This window comes from Pseudophryne corroboree, chromosome 12 (assembly GCF_028390025.1).
Source record: "Pseudophryne corroboree isolate aPseCor3 chromosome 12, aPseCor3.hap2, whole genome shotgun sequence".
NCBI lineage: Eukaryota > Metazoa > Chordata > Amphibia > Anura > Myobatrachidae > Pseudophryne > Pseudophryne corroboree.
In genome coordinates this window covers 167,741,273-167,747,272 of record NC_086455.1, presented here as the reverse complement: position 1 = coordinate 167,747,272, position 6,000 = coordinate 167,741,273, and positions in this window count along the sequence as shown.

The window sequence follows — 6,000 nt, the reverse complement described above, 5'->3', positions numbered from 1 at the left end:
ATATTATTTTTAGTCCTAAAATTTGCACCGAGGTCGCTGTGTGAGTAAGATAAGCGACCCTAGTGGCCGACACAAACACCGGGCCCATCTAGGAGTGGCACTGCAGTGTCACGCAGGATGTCCCTTCCAAAAAACCCTCCCCAAACAGCACATGACGCAAAGAAAAAAAGAGGCGCAATGAGGTAGCTGACTGTGTGAGTAAGATTAGCGACCCTAGTGGCCGACACAAACACCGGGCACATCTAGGAGTGGCACTGCAGTGTCACGCAGGATGTCCCTTCCAAAAAACCCTCCCCAAACAGCACATGACGCAAAGAAAAAAAGAGGCGCAATGAGGTAGCTGACTGTGTGAGTAAGATTAGCGACCCTAGTGGCCGACACAAACACCGGGCCCATCTAGGAGTGGCACTGCAGTGTCACGCAGGATGTCCCTTCCAAAAAACCCTCCCCAAACAGCACATGACGCAAAGAAAAAAAGAGGCGCAATGAGGTAGCTGACTGTGTGAGTAAGATTAGCGACCCTAGTGGCCGACACAAACACCGGGCCCATCTAGGAGTGGCACTGCAGTGTCACGCAGGATGTCCCTTCCAAAAAACCCTCCCCAATCAGCACATGATGCAAAGAAAAAGAAAAGAAAAAAGAGGTGCAAGATGGAATTATCCTTGGGCCCTCCCACCCACCCTTATGTTGTATAAACAAAACAGGACATGCACACTTTAACCAACCCATCATTTCAGTGACAGGGTCTGCCACACGACTGTGACTGATATGACGGGTTGGTTTGGACCCCCCCCAAAAAAGAAGCAATTAATCTCTCCTTGCACAAACTGGCTCTACAGAGGCAAGATGTCCACCTCATCTTCACCCTCCGATATATCACCGTGTACATCCCCCTCCTCACAGATTATCAATTCGTCCCCACTGGAATCCACCATCTCAGCTCCCTGTGTACTTTGTGGAGGCAATTGCTGCTGGTCAATGTCTCCGCGGAGGAATTGATTATAATTCATTTTAATGAACATCATCTTCTCCACATTTTCTGGATGTAACCTCGTACGCCGATTGCTGACAAGGTGAGCGGCGGCACTAAACACTCTTTCGGAGTACACACTTGTGGGAGGGCAACTTAGGTAGAATAAAGCCAGTTTGTGCAAGGGCCTCCAAATTGCCTCTTTTTCCTGCCAGTATAAGTACGGACTGTGTGACGTGCCTACTTGGATGCGGTCACTCATATAATCCTCCACCATTCTATCAATGTTGAGAGAATCATATGCAGTGACAGTAGACGACATGTCCGTAATCGTTGTCAGGTCCTTCAGTCCGGACCAGATGTCAGCATCAGCAGTCGCTCCAGACTGCCCTGCATCACCGCCAGCGGGTGGGCTCGGAATTCTGAGCCTTTTCCTCGCACCCCCAGTTGCGGGAGAATGTGAAGGAGGAGATGTTGACAGGTCGCGTTCCGCTTGACTTGACAATTTTGTCACCAGCAGGTCTTTCAACCCCAGCAGACCTGTGTCTGCCGGAAAGAGAGATCCAAGGTAGGCTTTAAATCTAGGATCGAGCACGGTGGCCAAAATGTAGTGCTCTGATTTCAACAGATTGACCACCCGTGAATCCTTGTTAAGCGAATTAAGGGCTGCATCCACAAGTCCCACATGCCTAGCGGAATCGCTCCGTGTTAGCTCCTTCTTCAATGCCTCCAGCTTCTTCTGCAAAAGCCTGATGAGGGGAATGACCTGACTCAGGCTGGCAGTGTCTGAACTGACTTCACGTGTGGCAAGTTCAAAGGGCATCAGAACCTTGCACAACGTTGAAATCATTCTCCACTGCACTTGAGACAGGTGCATTCCATCTCCTATATCGTGCTCAATTGTATAGGCTTGAATGGCCTTTTGCTGCTCCTCCAACCTCTGAAGCATATAGAGGGTTGAATTCCACCTCGTTACCACTTCTTGCTTCAGATGATGGCAGGGCAGGTTCAGTAGTTTTTGGTGGTGCTCCAGTCTTCTGTACGTGGTGCCTGTACGCCGAAAGTGTCCCGCAATTTTTCTGGCCACCGACAGCATCTCTTGCACGCCCCTGTCGTTTTTTAAAAAATTCTGCACCACCAAATTCAAGGTATGTGCAAAACATGGGACGTGCTGGAATTTGCCCATATTTAATGCACACACAATATTGCTGGCGTTGTCCGATGCCACAAATCCACAGGAGAGTCCAATTGGGGTAAGCCATTCCGCGATGATCTTCCTCAGTTGCCGTAAGAGGTTTTCAGCTGTGTGCGTATTCTGGAAAGCGGTGATACAAAGCGTAGCCTGCCTAGGAAAGAGTTGGCGTTTGCGAGATGCTGCTACTGGTGCCGCCGCTGCTGTTCTTGCGGCGGGAGTCCATACATCTACCCAGTGGGCTGTCACAGTCATATAGTCCTGACCCTGCCCTGCTCCACTTGTCCACATGTCCGTGGTTAAGTGGACATTGGGTACAACTGCATTTTTTAGGACACTGGTGAGTCTTTTTCTGACGTCCGTGTACATTCTCGGTATCGCCTGCCTAGAGAAGTGGAACCTAGATGGTATTTGGTAACGGGGGCACACTGCCTCAATAAATTGTCTAGTTCCCTGTGAACTAACGGCGGATACCGGACGCACGTCTAACACCAACATAGTTGTCAAGGACTCAGTTATCCGCTTTGCAGTAGGATGACTGCTGTGATATTTCATCTTCCTCGCAAAGGACTGTTGAACAGTCAATTGCTTACTGGAAGTAGTACAAGTGGGCTTACGACTTCCCCTCTGGGATGACCATCGACTCCCAGCGGCAACAACAGCAGCGCCAGCAGCAGTAGGCGTTACACGCAAGGATGCATCGGAGGAATCCCAGGCAGGAAAGGACTCGTCAGACTTGCCAGTGACATGGCCTGCAGGACTATTGGCATTCCTGGGGAAGGAGGAAATTGACACTGAGGGAGTTGGTGGGGTGGTTTGCGTGAGCTTGGTTACAAGAGGAAGGGATTTACTGGTCAGTGGACTGCTTCCGCTGTCACCCAAAGTTTTTGAACTTGTCACTGACTTATTATGAATGCGCTGCAGGTGACGTATAAGGGAGGATGTTCCGAGGTGGTTAACGTCCTTACCCCTACTTATTACAGCTTGACAAAGGGAACACACGGCTTGACACCTGTTGTCCGCATTTCTGGTGAAATACCTCCACACCGAAGAGCTGATTTTTTTGGTATTTTCACCTGGCATGTCAACGGCCATATTCCTCCCACGGACAACAGGTGTCTCCCCGGGTGCCTGACTTAAACAAACCACCTCACCATCAGAATCCTCCTGGTCAATTTCCTCCCCAGCGCCAGCAACACCCATATCCTCCTCATCCTGGTGTACTTCAACACTGACATCTTCAATCTGACTATCAGGAACTGGACTGCGGGTGCTCCTTCCAGCACTTGCAGGGGGCATGCAAATAGTGGAAGGCGCATGCTCTTCACGTCCAGTGTTGGGAAGGTCAGGCATCGCAAACGACACAATTGGACTCTCCTTGTGGATTTGGGATTTCAAAGAACGCACAGTTCTTTGCGGTGCTTTTGCCAGCTTGAGTCTTTTCAGTTTTCTAGCGAGAGGCTGAGTGCTTCCATCCTCATGTGAAGCTGAACCACTAGCCATGAACATAGGCCAGGGCCTCAGCCGTTCCTTGCCACTCCGTGTGGTAAATGGCATATTGGCAAGTTTACGCTTCTCCTCCGACAATTTTATTTTAGGTTTTGGAGTCCTTTTTTTTCTGATATTTGGTGTTTTGGATTTGACATGCTCTGTACTATGACATTGGGCATCGGCCTTGGCAGACGACGTTGCTGGCATTTCATCGTCTCGGCCATGACTAGTGGCAGCAGCTTCAGCACGAGGTGGAAGTGGATCTTGATCTTTCCCTAATTTTGGAACCTCAACTTTTTTGTTCTCCATATTTTATAGGCAGAACTAAAAGGCACCTCAGGTAAACAATGGAGATGGATGGATTGGATACTAGTATACAATTATGGACGGACTGCCACGGTTAGGTGGTATAAAAAAACCACGGTTAGGTGGTATATATTATAATAATAATACAATTATGGATGGACGGACTGCCTGCCGACTGCCGACACAGAGGTAGCCACAGCCGTGAACTACCGCACTGTACACTGGTTGATAAAGAGATAGTAGTATACTCGTAACAACTAGTATGACACTATGACGACGGTATAAAGAATGGAAAAAAAACCACGGTTAGGTGGTATATATTATAATAATAATACAATTATGGATGGACGGACTGCCTGCCGACTGCCGACACAGAGGTAGCCACAGCCGTGAACTACCGCACTGTACACTGGTTGATAAAGAGATAGTAGTATACTCGTAACAACTAGTATGACACTATGACGACGGTATAAAGAATGAAAAAAAAACCACGGTTAGGTGGTATATATTATAATAATAATACAATTATGGATGGACGGACTGCCTGCCGACTGCCGACACAGAGGTAGCCACAGCCGTGAACTACCGCACTGTACACTGGTTGATAAAGAGATAGTAGTATACTCGTAACAACTAGTATGACACTATGACGACGGTATAAAGAATGAAAAAAAAACCACGGTTAGGTGGTATATATTATAATAATAATACAATTATGGATGGACGGACTGCCTGCCGACTGCCGACACAGAGGTAGCCACAGCCGTGAACTACCGCACTGTACACTGGTTGATAAAGAGATAGTAGTATACTCGTAACAATTAGGATGACACTATGACGGTATAAAGAATGAAAAAAAAAACCACGGTTAGGTGGTAGGTATATAATAATAAATAATACAATTCTGGTCGGACGGACTGCCTGCCGTGTGCCGACACAGAGGTAGCCACAGCCGTGAACTACCGCACTGTACACTGGTTGATAAAGAGATAGTAGTATACTCGTAACAATTAGGATGACACTATGACGGTATAAAGAATGAAAAAAAAAACCACGGTTAGGTGGTAGGTATATAATAATAAATAATACAATTCTGGTCGGACGGACTGCCTGCCGTGTGCCGACACAGAGGTAGCCACAGCCGTGAACTACCGCACTGTACACTGGTTGATAAAGAGATAGTAGTATACTCGTAACAATTAGGATGACACTATGACGGTATAAAGAATGAAAAAAAAAAACACGGTTAGGTGGTAGGTATATAATAATAAATAATACAATTCTGGTCGGACGGACTGCCTGCCGTGTGCCGACACAGAGGTAGCCACAGCCGTGAACTACCGCACTGTACACTGGTTGATAAAGAGATAGTAGTATACTCGTAACAATTAGGATGACACTATGACGGTATAAAGAATGAAAAAAAAAAACCACGGTTAGGTGGTAGGTATATAATAATAAATAATACAATTCTGGTCGGACGGACTGCCTGCCGTGTGCCGACACAGAGGTAGCCACAGCCGTGAACTACCGCACTGTACACTGGTTGATAAAGAGATAGTAGTATACTCGTAACAATTAGGATGACACTATGACGGTATAAAGAATGAAAAAAAAACCACGGTTAGGTGGTAGGTATATAATAATAAATAATACAATTCTGGTCGGACGGACTGCCTGCCGTGTGCCGACACAGAGGTAGCCACAGCCGTGAACTACCGCACTGTACACTGGTTGATAAAGAGATAGTAGTATACTCGTAACAATTAGGATGACACTATGACGGTATAAAGAATGAAAAAAAAACCACGGTTAGGTGGTAGGTATATAATAATAAATAATACAATTCTGGTCGGACGGACTGCCTGCCGTGTGCCGACACAGAGGTAGCCACAGCCGTGAACTACCGCACTGTACACTGGTTGATAAAGAGATAGTAGTATACTCGTAACAATTAGGATGACACTATGACGGTATAAAGAATGAAAAAAAAAACCACGGTTAGGTGGTAGGTATATAATAATAAATAATACAATTCTG